Raw genomic sequence first — 15,178 nt, 5'->3', positions numbered from 1 at the left:
ATCACTAGTCAAGCCACTTCCCATCTGTTGTCATTTACTGTCACACTAGATTGCTTAGGGCTTGTTTATGTCCAATTCCCAGTTGAATAATCTTCATTTTGTGGTTTGGCCTCAGAACAGGACTGATAACTTTGTTTATAGACCAGGATAAGGAGTGTTTAAAGATAACAGATCATGCAAATAAGTGGCTTGAAAAGTCAGTGAAGTAATTAAATGCACAACAAATTTGATAGTTTTCAGGATGCATCTGTCAGAGATATTAGATCATGTTTTCACTTTTACTGGAGGCTTCCCTAAACTTTATTTTTAACATCAGCTTGCCCTTTCTGCAAAACTTTAAAATGTTCCGAATAGTTCATTATATTTTCACTCCACCATTTAAATATTAGGATAATCGACATTTAACAAAGTTGCACGAGTAACCACGTTTTGATTTTGTAGCTATAATTTTGCAAGCATCTGACATAAGCATTTTGCAAGTGCATATGTAATTAATTATTTATAGGTTCTTAGGTTGGTACTAGGCTATCGGTCCTAGGGCTTATACAAGCCTAGCCATAACAATTCCCTGGCTATTTCTTCCCACAGTATTTACTTCCCTGGACCCCTGTCTAGCAAGGCGACTGACATGATCCCCGGGGTGAATTTCCTATCTCCCATCCAATCATCAAGGTTCCTTTTGAAGAGGGTCAAAGAGGTGCTCTGCTTGACATGTATGGGCAGTCTATTCCAGAGTCTGGGGAGTCTCTGGGTCAGGAACCTATCCCTCCAGCATGTTTTGTTCATTGTGATGACAAGGTTTAGATCCCTGGAGCTTGTCTCTCTGAGGGATTGGGATTTCTTTAAGTGTAGCATGTCCAACAGCTGTGGGTTTGACATGGCCTTGTATGTTAAGCAGTGATCGCCTCTGAGTAGACGATATGTCACAGAGTATAGCTGGAGTGTTTTTAGACGGTCAGCATAGGGCATCAGCTTTAGGCCTGTGATTCTTTTAGTGAGGTATTTCTGTGGCCTTTACAGTTGTTGCAGATGTCTTGAGAGGTACATAACAAATGGGGCGTTGTATTCTATAATGGGTCTAATGAGGGATGAGTACAGTGGGACAATGACCTCCTTTTTTCTGGATGAAAATCCCTTAATGATGAGGTGTGCCACATAGAAGGATTTCCTGACTTGTGGCGATGTGGTTATCGAAGGTGAGACCACTGTCCACCTGTGTCCCTAAGTCTCTTATCACACTTTAGGTGTTTAGTGTACTGCCACCTATGTGGTAATTTATGGGTACATGTTTTTTTCCTAAAGAGGATAACTATACATTTCTTGGCATTGCGCTTGAGCCCATGGCTCTGGCACCAAGCATCTGTTTCTGTAAGGCCCTTTTGTAGAGTATCCACATAATTTGGGGATTCAATAATGGCTCCCAGTTTGCAGTCATCTGTGAACTTTGTTAGCCAGAGTCCCTTAGTGTTGGCCTGTACTTCAGAGAAGTAGATGCCAAACAAGAACGGTCCTAGGACTGAACCCTGAGATACTCCAGTTGTCACTTGTCTTGGGCTGGATTTGGAGTTGCCTACTTTTGCAGTGTGGGTTCTGTCAGTAAGCCAGTTGCCAACCCATCGAGTGACATAGGGATTAATGCCCAGTTTAGTAAGTTTATGTATGATTCCAGAGTGGGGGATGGTGTTGAAGGCCTTGGTGAGGTCCAGATAGGCTGTGTGGACCACCTTATCCTTGTCCACGGCTCTGGAGACTGATTCGAATAAGTCAGTCAGGTTCAGGAGACAAGATCGGCCCTTCACGAATCCAAACTGTATGGGGTCCAGTGTTTGAAGGTTGCCAATGTCTTTGTTTATAAGTTCCATGATAATACGTTCTATGGCCTTGCAGATCAGGCTTTTCAGACTGATGGAGCAGTAGTTCCTGGGATCCAAGGTGGATCCCCCCTTATGGAGTGGGATAACTGTAGCTGTGCGCTACTCAGTGGGCATGAAGCCTGAGGTGAGGCTATGATTAAACATGACACTTAGGTGAGGTGCCAGTTCATTTTGTAGTTCATGTAGTACACAGCCTGGGATATTGTCTGGTCTCATGGATGCTGTATTCTTAGGTTTGAAGAGTGTGTTTTTTACCTGTGTGGCCATTATTACTGGAATTTGGCAATCTTTCGGTATTGAGATGGGCCCTTTAGGGGGTGAGAGGGGGGTGAAGTTTGCACTGAATCGATCTGCCAGGATATTGGCAATATCCCTGGGATCAGTATATTTAATGCCATTCTGTTGTAGCTCAGAGCAGATCTAAACATTGCCATTTAGATTCTTGACATAGCTATGCCTTGTGATTGTCTTTGGAATCTTTGGCAATTTTATTTTCGTAGCTAGCTTTGGAGGATTTTATGAGGGATCTCAGCTTCTTACTGAGGCTGGTAAGGGAGTTTTTTTGCATCCTGGGATTTTCCTCTTTTCTGAAACAGTTTCTTCCTTTAGTTGTAAAGTTTGTTTATGGCAAGGGACTACCAGTTTGGCTTCCTTTTTTTTGGAGGAGCACATCTTGGTTCTATTGGGGATGGCACAATTCATGCACGAGTGGATGTGCTCGTACAGTGCCTTAGTGTAGGATTCAACAGTCGAACTTTCAGTTCCCATCTGCATGGGTGTCATGAAATTTGTCTCTTCTGACTTGAGTAGCATGAAGTTGGCTTTGGAGAAGTTATTTACGGAGGTTTCCTTACTGGGGGGTGGTGGTGGGATGTGGATGTCAAGGGTGATTAGCTTATGGTCAGACCTGACCAACGAGGGGGTGACCATAGGTGTGGAGCATCGATTTCCCATGTTGGTAATGACCAGGTCTAGGATATTGGAGCCCCTGGTGGGACTACGGATTAGTTGATCCAGGGCATTGGAATTTATGGAACAGGCAAGCAAAAACTGAGGGTGATGCTACTCAATGTTAGAAGTCTAAATCTCAAAATGCAGTCACTCGAGGCACTCCTTAAAATGGAGAACATTGATATCTGTGCGATGACTGAGACCTGGTTCAAGGCTCCAGAGAGCACCCCTGCACTACCAGGCTATAACTCATTCCACACTTTTAGGCCATGTAACCTGGACCGGAACACCAAAGGTGGAGGTGTGTCCATATTCATTAAGGATATCCACACCTCCAGGCTAGTTGCTCAGCATAATGCAGACAAGGTTATCCAAGTGCAACTAACTCTGGGCAAAACTGCAATCCAAATTATAGCTTGCTACAGATCCCTCACCATGCCCCAGGATTCCCACTCCTCTTTTCTTGATGTACTGAAAAATATTAGGGTTCAACCAAACACCTTAATAATGGGCAATTTCAACTATCCCACCATTAACTGGGAAAACTACTCATGTACCAACTCCTTCACTCAACGCTTTCTGGAATTCATAAACTCCAATGCCCTGGATCAACTTATCCACACCCCCACCAGGGGCAACAGTATCCTAGATCTAGTCATTACCAACATGAGTGATCAGTGTTCCACACCTGAAGTCAATGCCTCATTGATCCAATCCGACCATAAGCTAATTACCCTAGATATCCACATCCTGCCCCCTCCCCCCATCAAGGAAACCATGGTAAAAAATTTCTCCAAAGCCAACTTCATGCTTCTTAAGACAGAAGTGGTGAACTTCATGACACCCATGCAGATGGACAATACAGTTACGACTACTGAATCCTACACTATTGCACTTTATAAGCACTTACACGAGTGCATGGATCGTGCTATCCCAAACAGAACCAAGATGCTATCCTCCAAAAAAAGGAAGCCAATCTCGTGGTCTCCTGCCATAAACAAACTGTACAACAGAAGGAAGAAACTGTTGCAAAAGAGAGTAAAATCCTATGAGTGGAGGAGCTCCCTGGTCAGCCTCAGTAAGAAGCTGCGATCCCTGATAAAATCCTCCAACGCTAGTTAAGAAAACAAAATCGCCACTGATTCTAAAGACAACCACAAAGCATTCTATAGCTATGTCAAGAATCTCAATGGCAACACTCAGATCTGCTCTGAGTTACAGCACAATGGCACTAAATATACAGACCCAACTGATATTGCCAACATCCTGGCAGATAGGTTCAGTGCTAACTTTACCCCCCTCTCACCCCCTAAAGAGCACATCTCTATACTGGAAGAATGCAAAGTTCCTGTAATCACGGCTGCACAATTAAAAAACACACTCTCCAAAGCCAAGAACACAGAATTCATGGGACCAAACAGCATCCCAGGCTGCGTTCTACATGAACTATAGAACGAACTGGCACCCCACCTAAGTACCATGTTCAATCATAGCCTCAACTCAGGCTTTGTGCCCGCTGAATGGTGCACAGCAACGGTTATCCCACTCCACAAGGGGGGAGCCACCACGGACCCCGGGAACTACTGCCCCATAAGCCTGATGAGCCTGGTCTGCAAGGCCATGGAACGTATCATCATGGAACTTATAAACAAAGACATTGGTAATCTCCAAACTCTGGACCCCACCCAGTTCGCATTTGTAAAAGGCAGATCATGTCTCCTAAACCTGATAGACTTCTTTGAAACAGTCACCAAAGCCGTAGATGAGGGTAAGGTGGTTTACACAGCCTATCTAGATCTTGCTAAGGCTTTCAACACCATCCCCCACTCTGGAATTATAGATAAACTCACTAAACTAGGTATAAATCCCTATGTCACAAGATGGGTTGCCAACTGGCTCACTGACAGAACCCACACTGTGAAAGTAGCAGACTCCAAATCTGACTTCAGACCAGTGACAAGTGGAGTACCACAGGGTTCAGTTCTGGGTCCTCTCCTGTTTGGTATCTACTTCTCTGAAGTACAGGCTAACACAGAAGATCTTTGGCTAACAAAGTTTGCAGATGACTGCAAACTAGGAGCCATAATCGAAACTCCTAACGACGTGGACATCCTACAAAAGGGCCTCACTGAGACAGATGCCTGGTATCAAAGCCGTGGCCTCAAGCTCAATGCCAAAAAGTGCATTGTCATCCCCTTTGGTAAAAACTCTGCACCCATGAACTACAACATAGGTGGTAGTATACTTAACACCGAAAGTGTGATAAGAGACCTTGGGACACAGGTGGACAGTAGTCTCTCCTTTGATAATCACATCACCACAGTGGTCAGGAAATCCTTCTATGTGGCACACCTCATCACAAAAAGTTTCTCATCCAGAAAAAAAGAGGTCATTGTTCCCCTCTACTCATCACTCATTAGACCCATTATAGAGTACAACGCCTCTTTTGGTATGTACCTCACAAGACATCTACAACAACTGGAAAGGCCGCATAAATATCTCACAAAGAGGATTACCGGCCTCAAACAGATGCCCTAGGCAGACCGTCTCAAAAAACTCCAGCTTTACTCCGTCACATATTGCCTACTCAGAGGTGATCTCTGCCTAACATACAAAGCTATGTCAAACTCAGAGCTGTTGTACATGCTCCACTTAAAGAAGTCCCAATCCCTCCGAGCTACACGCTCTAGGGACCTAAACCTTGTCACCACAATAAACAGAACATGCCGAAGGGATATATTCCTGTCCCAGAGACTTCCCATACTCTGGAGTAAACTACCTATCTATATCAAACAAAGCTCCTCATTAGTACTCTTCAAGAAAAATCTTGATGAGTGGATGGGAAATAGGAAATTCATCCCGGGGATCACTTCTGTGGCTCTGCTCGACAGTGGCACAAGAAAATAATTTTCTTGGGTGGCAAAAGCCAGGGTACCTTTTTTGGCTGGACTTGTATAGGCCCTAGGGCTGATAGCCTAGTACCTACCTATGAACCTATGAATTCCAAGATCCGATGGGCAAATGTGCTGGTATACTGGTAGTTTTCCCAGTTAATGACAGGGTAGTTGAAATCACCCAGTATTAGGGTGTTTGGTTGTATCTTAATATTTTCCAGCATGTTTAGAAAGGTGTAGTGAGAATCTTGGGGCATGGTGGGAGATCTGTAGCAAGCTATAATTTGGATTGCAGCCTTACATAGTGTTAGTTGCACCTGGAGAATTTCAGACCCATTGTGTTGGGCAACTAGCCTGGTGGTGTGAATATCCTTGGTGAATATGGACACTCCTCCACCTTTAGTGTTTCAGTCCTGGTTTGGTGGCCGAAAAGTGAGGTAAGACTTGTAGCCTGGTACTGCAGGGGTGCTCTCTGGAACCTTGAACCAGGTCTCAGTTACTGCACAGATATCAATGTTCTTCATTTTTAGGAATGCCTCGAGAGAGTGCATTTTGAGGTTTAGACTTCTAGTATTGAGTGGCATTACCTTCAGATTTTGCATGCTTGTACCTGTTATGGTGGTGGTTTTGTCCTTTGAACTTTCCATAAAAAAGGCACTATAGGGGTGGCAAGAGCCTTAGCCAGTAACCTGAATCCCAGGGGTGACAGGTGCAGACCATCTCTGGCAAAGCATCATGGTCTATCGATCATGTCGTCCCAGGCAGACAGATACTGGATCCCCTTAGAATGACACCAGAAGCTTAGCTAATTGTTGAAGTCAATCATTTTGTCCTTATACTGTGGTATCTTTCTGGCAAAGACAGGATGATACTCAGGGCTAAGGTCATACCTGCCTGGGCCACATGATCTGAGAGCTCTTCCATGTCTCTTTTTTCATGTAGTCCAGGGAGGTACGTCTCAAGTCATTCACTCCAACATGGACAATGACAGAGTCATATTTGTACTTGTTGTGGAGTGACTTGAGTGCATGCGTTATGTGGCGGATCCTGGCACCCGACAAGTAGCTGACTGTAATTTTCTCCTTGTTCAGCCTGGTGAGTGGGACATCAGTGTGCCTGACTATAGAGTCACCTATGACTAAAGTGTTTGGTACATTGTCTTGCCTTAGGGGCTGTTGTTGGGTGGCACACTGATATTGTGAGCTATGTGATATTTGCCAAATTCTCTGAAAGCAGAATGACTTCCCTTTTATAGTGCAGATGCTTTTTGAGAAGGGCCACTTTTTTGTCTTATGCGTGCAAGTTTTTATGTTTGAAAGCACCAGTATTTACTGTAGTAAGTTTTTTTTTTTTTTATTGGTTTGTTTAAGTCATTGTCATTTTTCTTGTGGGAGCCCCAAGGAGTGCAGCTTTGGAAAACATATTTTCTTTCTCATCTTGTTTGCTTTTTCCCTCCAAGCCTGGCAATCTTTAGGTGATGGTCACTTTTAATGTGTTACCCCAACTCCATGTACAAATGGGAAAGGAGGACTGATGCAGATGCCTGCTGCACTGTGTCTCCTCACTATCCCCTCCTTCAGTTTAATCTTGAGCCCATTTGTTCTTCTGCATTTGGGGAGTACCCAGCATGAAGACTAGAGTTGACTGGATAGAGCTGTCATTCAGGCACTGAAGAGATTCTGGCCTCACCAGCATCTACTAATGCTGCTGTTAGCGTTTCTGTTGGGCACTAACCCCACCACTAGTAACTAATGTGGGTGGGGATTTACATTGCTACACTATTGTAGTGCACCCTCACATTGTGTATTAGTCAGGGCATTTGTCCCTATCGTAGTATTGCCAAGCCCACAGTTCTAACGCTTGCTGGTGGCAAAATATTGACTAGAGCAGTGATGGCATGTCAAAAATTCAGAAAATACCCTAACTTGACTCTTTTGGCGTGTCACCCCCAAATGTAAATGCAATAAAATTAATGCAAATTAATATACATTTTCTGAAGTAAAATAAGTTTATTAATCTAATTATTGTTATTAAGTGTAAAAAGTTGCCAGTTTTAGGAGGGATTAAGTGAGACAGTTGAGAGGAATGTAAAACTGCAGACTCATAGAAATGCAGACAACTTGCCCTTTGTGGAAGTGTAACCACAAAGAGAAAACAATGTCAGTACTGCCCTCTGGAAAATCTCGAGGCAGTGTATCAAAATAGTCTTTGAGATAATAACTCCCTGAACTCTGCAGCAGTGTTGTTGAACTGGCTTCTGGGACAAAAATAATTCAATGCACTTCACAAGAGCAATGAATGCAAAAGCTGATTCAAACAAATGCACTCATTTGGAGACTGCAGTTGCAGGTATCATGCTTATGCCTTGAAAATGAGCTTCTGGTGCCATGGTTAGAAGTCAGCTGAACTGTGCAGTTGCCTTGATGACAGATGATGTGCTGATACGGATGGTGAAAATCCATTTTAATCTTTTGGTGGCGCAGGGTCTCACATTTCTTATATTTTTGTTTGTTTGGCTTCCTTGGTAACTCAGATGTTGGTGAATGCTGGTTTGTCACCCAAAACATTGTGGCATGTCGCCTTTGACACGCGTGTCATAGGTTCGCCATCACTGGACTAGAGCTAACGTAATCTCTCCCCAGGATGGGTGAGTCACCAGCAGCTGTTGACTTCTATTCTCCCCTGCAAGGCTGCTCCAGTACCCAAGCTGCTTTCAAACTCGAATTGTGTAGGTCAGAGTTTGGGCTTTCTCACATCTATGTCACTGAGCCCAGCTAGAAAAGAATAGTTAATATGATCACAAAAAATTAAGTGTCATTATGAAAGGGCTTTGTGCCATTTGAAACCAATACAGAAAATGTCTCATTAAGTAGCACAGTTAATAATAGTATAGAGCACATGCCTCACAGAGTCAGTTATAACACTACATAGCAATCAGACAGGAATTATATATGTTGAGAAAGGAGGTATAAAAAAAAGACGAGGGATAGGGCTAGTTATCATAGGAGGAGATGGAAAATGGGACTGGGAAAAGGTCAAAGTGCACTAGAAGAATCATACCATGCAAAAACATTTAGTGTTGTCAGATTATTGTATGTATTTATTTGTGTATTTTATTTGTTCTGTTAACTAGACACTCCCTGGTTGTGTGATGGGCTAAGTCATTCAGCTTGCAAGTGGAGATGGAGGGGAATCAAAGCTAAAATCACATGATAAAGGTGATTAACAGCTTTATCCTTCTGCACTGAACTGCCAGAACTTAGTGTTAAACTGAAATGTTGCAGACCATACTTGCAAGAAAATGTATAACATATCTGTTACCAAGTTTTCAGTTCCAGTAGTAGTATGAGGAAGTATTACAGTAGGCAAATGAAGATTCAGAATGCTCAAATATTGGAGTGCTCCATTACAGTGCTGGCACTAATACAGGCTACAGTAGTAACCGTGAATTGATGCTGTCTAAGGATGTCGGTGAGATTCTGCAGTGAAAGAGATGGTAGAGCATCGTAAGTGCATGGTGACTCCAAAAGGTTTGAACCAATAATGTCATTTATTTACTTATATTTTTCTATTTACTTATGTGCTTTTGTTAATAGGGTAGTTCCAGCCGAGCATAGTTCATTTACAGTGGTAAGCTAAAAAAGTAATACCAATGCTTAAAGGATACGAAACATAAAACATTCTGATGCAGTTGATTTGAAACCTTATGAAACAACCAGCTCATTCATTTCAAAGTGAAAGGAGAAGTTTCTCTAGAAGTCAATGTTTGTGAGTTAATGATAGCAGTATAATATTTTATGAACCAATGATTGAGCATGATGTCCTTTGTAATAGGTAGGCTGTTTACTGCTTGAAGGGTCAGATATTGCTGTTCATGGTTATTCAATGGTGGATAAATGTATTGATTGTTTATGATAGCTTGTAATGTGTTTAAAGTCCATAACAGGGCATAGTCATCAATTAGGAGACTATATTCCAGCTGTGACATGAACCTACTTTACTAGTAACCAAAAGGACTTACGGTCTGGCTAGGTGATAGATGTTCTTTCTGTCTGTACCCTTTTTTCATCTGTGCCTGTTGACCATCAAGTCTCCTTTTTCTTTTAAACCCACAAGTTCTGCTGCATGGGAGATGTACCAGTATAAGGGTGAAAGCCGACTGGAGGTCATCTTACAGGCAGCCATTTTTTATTATTGATTTATTTTATTTGGTAACAGGAGATGCCAGCTTCATGCTAGTGTTCCTTTCCAGAGGCAGTTTGGCAGCACCATCTGGTTAATTGAATTGCTGAGAGTCAGACATCTTACAAATGGAAATTGAAGAGCTCAAACTAAGACTTCAGGATGAGGTTCATTGTCAACTCATAGCCTTAACTCTCTTAGCTAAACTGGCACAATTAAACCTTCCCCTGTTGGCCAGTTTGAGCATCAATGTTACCACAGGGCATCCTACATCTTTCCCCATTCATGTGTAAACTTAAACCTTGATGAAAATGAACGCTGCCATCACTACCTTAGGAGTACCAAGCCAACATCTCCAGTCCTTGTTGTTTTCATTGCCAAACAATTTGCTAGCGTGGTGGTAGTCATCCATGATGTGTGCTTTAATAGGCTTTCAATTTACCTAATATTCTGAGGGTTAAGATATCTAAATAATGGGAGAAAGTCATTACAAGGGTTTAGTTGGCATCTTAAGTGTTTGTACTCTGGGAAATTTTCCAGAATTAGATCAAAGGAGTCTGAGATGGCTGCTTCTGCAGTGCAGTTCTTGAGCTGTTAGATTTATTCAAACAATATCAGCTTAGTTTGGCTTTTGTTTTCTAAGTGTCTGTCCTTTACATGTGTTCATTGTTTTGCAACTCCTCAATACATGTTTGCTTTTGTTTACTAAGTGTTAGTTATGCTGGACCTGTGAGCTAACCTAGTAATCATTGCTAGTCATCTGTCTGTAACATATCTTCTGTATTGTTAGCTTTTCTAGTTCCTTAGATGATAATTAAAAACAAACACGGGTCCATTAGGTCATTCTTCTAGGAGAAAATAAGATGTTTCCTGTCTTTTCTCTGTCTTTTCTTGCATTCTTTACCAGACAGCTAGTAAACCAGTTACAGCTGCTAGGAGAGAATCCTGTTAGAGCTAAGTAAAAGAGAGTGACTGATGGTATCAGAGCACTTTTAGAGGTCTTCAGATACAGTTCATTTCTGAAGTTAATCAGTATCTAGGGAAATGGTGGAGGCCATGCCACATTTCATTAGTCCGATGGAAGAAGAAGACAGTAAGGCTATTTAGTCTGTCCTTTACATGTGCATATTGTTTTGCAACTCCTCAATTCATGTTTGCTCTGTCCCCTCTTTTCCACCAATCCAGTGTGCTGTTCTGTTGAACTCATCTTTGGATTTCCTCTGACCCATATATTCTTCAGCCCATTCTGTTGATCCTTTGATATTTCCAGGCAGAAGTACTTTTGCAAATTCAAGGAGTAACTAGTCTTGATGATCTTCTCCATATCCCCCATCATCTACCCTCTGTGTTTCCTTTTCAGGATAAGCCCTTTTCATTTGACACAATCTTCTGCAACAATTGCACAAAGCCCCTGTCGCTTTTGGTCACTTGTAAAGTATGGCTTTAGCTGCTGTGCTCTCTGGTCATATCCTTTCACCTCCATGTCATGCATCCTTCTGATGCCTTTTCTCTGGTCTGTTTCCAGCAGCTTGCTGTGCATCCTTGTATGGCCTCCAGACCTGCAAGCGGTATTCAAGGAGATCGGCCTGCTCTGGCTTTGGTATATATGGGAGTGTTACCTGTTTACTTCTGGAGTCTGTTGTACTGAGTATAACAGCCCATCTTTCTGTTTTCTGCAGCCATGACCTTGTGGCCTACCTAGTGACCTAGACATGATCCTAGTAGTGCAGGCCATGTGTGAGTAGTACTCCCTGATTCTTTTCTTGCACTTTTGCCAACCTTCCAGTAGCCCTGGTGGATGTTCTACATCTCAGGGTTGTTGTGACTGAGATGCTATATATTGCATTTGCTTGCCATCTTTTTGCCCACTTAATCAACATTTCCAGATGCTGCCTTTAGACTCTTTCCATCACATGTTGTTGCAGCTGTCTTTATATGATCGTCAAACTGGTTTACCTTTCCTTCATTCCTTATTCTAAAATTTCAGTATGTTCACCCCTTTCTTGGATTCCATACACATCATTTTTGAAACTTATCTTGTCACAGTCAGCCGGCTTGATATACTTCCCAGTATGGCTTGCAGAACTGAATATGATAGCTTTAATGAGGTTTTACCTCAGTGGGCTTATTGGGAGGATAACATCTAGATGTTCATCGTGTTACACTGTTGCAGTCATTACACTTGGGTTATCCTGCCGTCAGGCGGTCCCATAGTCGGCCAGAGTTCCAAAGTCTTGGTCCAGCGTCGGTTGCTGTCGCTTCTTCCCTGACATCAGTGCGTCAGGAGTATATAAGATGCATCCAATGCCATTTTCTTCAGTCTTTCTTGCCGCGCGGTGCCCGAAGCAGAAGCAGTTCGCAAGTGCCGGTCGGCTGACTCCTGAGATTTTCAAAGTCGAATTTCAGATCTGAAGTCTTCAATAAAGCTAAGTACCCCATTGGGGAAACTTTTTTCTTGCCTCAGACCGATGTCAGAAAAAGTTAATAATTGTATTTCTTGTGGGAAGCAAATACCTCATAAGGACTTCCACTCTTACTGTCTTCCATGCCTAGGCCCTGATCACGACGTCACTAGTTGTCGGTTTTGTGCTAGATTTAACAAACGCACTAAAAAAAGACATTTTGATTTTGCTTTGCACTACTTTGGCCGAAGGTTCAATTATACTATGCCGTCGGATCAACCGACGACCTCAATACCAAAAAAACGCAAAGACAAGGATAAAGACAGGCATCCGAGGTCCAAAACCGACGACAAAACCTCTTCTAGGCCAGTCGCTGGTTCGCCAGTTCTCAGTGAGGCGCTTTTGCAGCCCCTGACACCCGCTACCTCAGAGCCACAGGCCACTTCCGACTCCCACCTGGAGACATCTAGGCCTCTGGAAACTCAAGGTATTGGGCCTACGGAAACTAATCCCTCAGATGGGTCAGGAGCCGCTGAGCAGGCATTGGCTTCTGAGGGTGTTTTCAGAGCTTCACAACTTACCATTAAAACAACAGCCAAGACAAAGGTACCATTAAAGACAAAGAAACAAGTACAGCATTCTCCTGGACAGTCCTCCATGCCTAAGAAACAGATGCTTAAAATGGCCGAAGACCTCATTACTCTAATCAGGGGTTCCCATCCCCCTCCTGAGAAAAGGCCTAGGCAGGATACAGACCATGATTCCTCTGATCAGGTTTCCATTTCCTATGATTTCTCTTCAGACCAGGGATACTCTCTACCCCCCTATGAGGACTCTGATGCTGAAGAATCTATCCCTTCAGCCTCTCCTCCTGAGGATTATTCTTTTGGGGAAACTTTACATACCATGAGGGAGCATTTCCATTGGGAAAGTCAGGATTACTCAGAATCCAAGAAAAGGCTCAGGATTTCCTTTTATTGCTTCAGCACAGGCCCCTGGCTATTCCGCCTGTGCTAGATATTGTGGATGATGTGTTCTGTGAATCCAGCCTATCTCCTGATTCGTTGCCCCCTGCTCCAGCCAAGCCAGATAGGTATTATAGAGTCCCTGACTCTCACAAGTTTCTTTACAAAAACCCTTCTGCTGATCCAGAAACTATGTCCCAGGGTCCAAAAGGGGTTAAGGCTTCCATTGCAAAAAATCCAGTACCCTTTGACAGAGATTCCAGAGCTTTGGATAGATGGGGGAAGAAAGTATACACTTCTGCAACTTTAGCAGTAAGAGCTTTAAATTGCCAGTTTCACATGCTTAAGTACCAACAATATTTAATGGCTCAGTTAAAACAGAAAATGCTTGCAAGCTCAGAAGCTCCTGATTGTAAAGAAATGCAGGATTTATTGCATGCAGTTGAACAGGTGGGAAAACATACTCTGCAATGTGATTTTGATTCTTTAGAGGCCTCTTGTAGAGCCGCAGTTACAGGTTCTGTTATTCGAAGACATGCTTGGTTAAAAGAACAGAGTCTACCTGATCATGTTAAGGCAAAATTATTGGATGCTCCTTTACAGCATGATACCTTGTTTGGTGTTAAGGCAGAAGAGGTGTTAAAGAAAATGGAGGATAAAGCTAAATCTATGCAAACAGTCAAGGATTTCTTACAGGTACAGCCACCACGGTTTAGCAGAAATTGGCCAACAAAGAATTGGTCCTTTCCAGTGTCAGACAGGCCACAGAGAGGCAGATACAGACGCCCAAGAGGCAGATCTCAACCCCAAGCCTCAAATAGACAACGACAGTGCGGCACCTCAACCCCAAAAGGAGGTGAGGACAAGTCTCAACCTTTCAGGAAGCAGTCACAATGACTTTCCACCTTCTTACGCCAAGCACGTCCCTTTTGGAAGCCCCCTTAGGGGGGAAACTAGCACTTTTTTCTCAAAAATGGCAAACAGTCACCCAAAACAAATGGGTTCTGAATATTGTGTCTCAAGGTTACAGGTTCCACTTTCATACTTTACCAAGGCTAAAAGGAATGCCAGACCTGCCACAAAATCAATGGACAGAGGCACAAAAAAAATGTCAGACCTCATGGACATGAGAGCTATTAAAAAAGTACCACAACAGGAACAAGGACAAGGATTTTACTCAAGACTCTTCCTGGTCCCCAGAAAGGACAAGGCCTGGAGGCCCATACTAGACCTTTCAATTCTGAATACTTACTTGGATATTCCAAAATTCAAAATGTTGACATTACAGCAGCTTCTACCCATGCTGGGCAAGAAGGCTTGGCTTGTTACTCTGGGCCTCAAAGAGGCATACCTGCATGTCCCTATCAGACAAAATTGCAGAAGATACCTCAGATTCAAAGCTGGTACAATGCACTACCAATTCTCTGCACTGCCCTTTGACTTATCTACTGCACCCAGGGTCTTCACAAAGTGCCTGGCACCAGTAATTGCATTTTGCAGACAAAAAGGAATTCAAATATATCCATACCTGGATGACTGCCTCATTCAAGCAGAGACAAAGAACATTCTTCTACAGCATCTGGCATTTGTAAAAAGGTTGCTAATTTCTCTAGGGTACACAGTAAATGAAAAGAAGTCAAAACTAGTGCCCTCACAACAGATTATATTCCTGGGTGCCAGCATAAATACAACGGCCCAGATGGCTTACCTCACGCCAGACAAACAAGTTCAACTAACTCAATATTTTCAATTACTGGCAAAAAAGTCCCATCTCCCTGCAAGAAAAATTCTGCAGGCCCTGGGATTCATGGCATCCTGCATACTACTAATACCATATGCCAGACTGCATATGAGGAAATTACAATGGTTTAGAAGCAGTAATACCAATGATTCCCTGCCTACAACAGGAG

The 15,178-nt window shown here is 43.0% G+C and overlaps 1 protein-coding gene across 1 annotated transcript in view; it reads left to right on the top strand.

Annotated features, from left to right (window-relative positions):
- Nucleotides 1–15,178, top strand: part of GLI3 (GLI family zinc finger 3) — a 1,844,924-nt gene that overhangs the window by 327,748 nt on the left and 1,501,998 nt on the right. The window lies entirely within an intron of this gene.

Source organism: Protopterus annectens, chromosome 3.part0, assembly GCF_019279795.1.
Source record: "Protopterus annectens isolate FY-2018-M chromosome 3.part0, PAN1.0, whole genome shotgun sequence".
NCBI lineage: Eukaryota > Metazoa > Chordata > Ceratodontiformes > Protopteridae > Protopterus > Protopterus annectens.
Note: the sequence above shows the minus strand (reverse complement) of the source record. Positions and strands in the feature narration are given on the sequence as shown.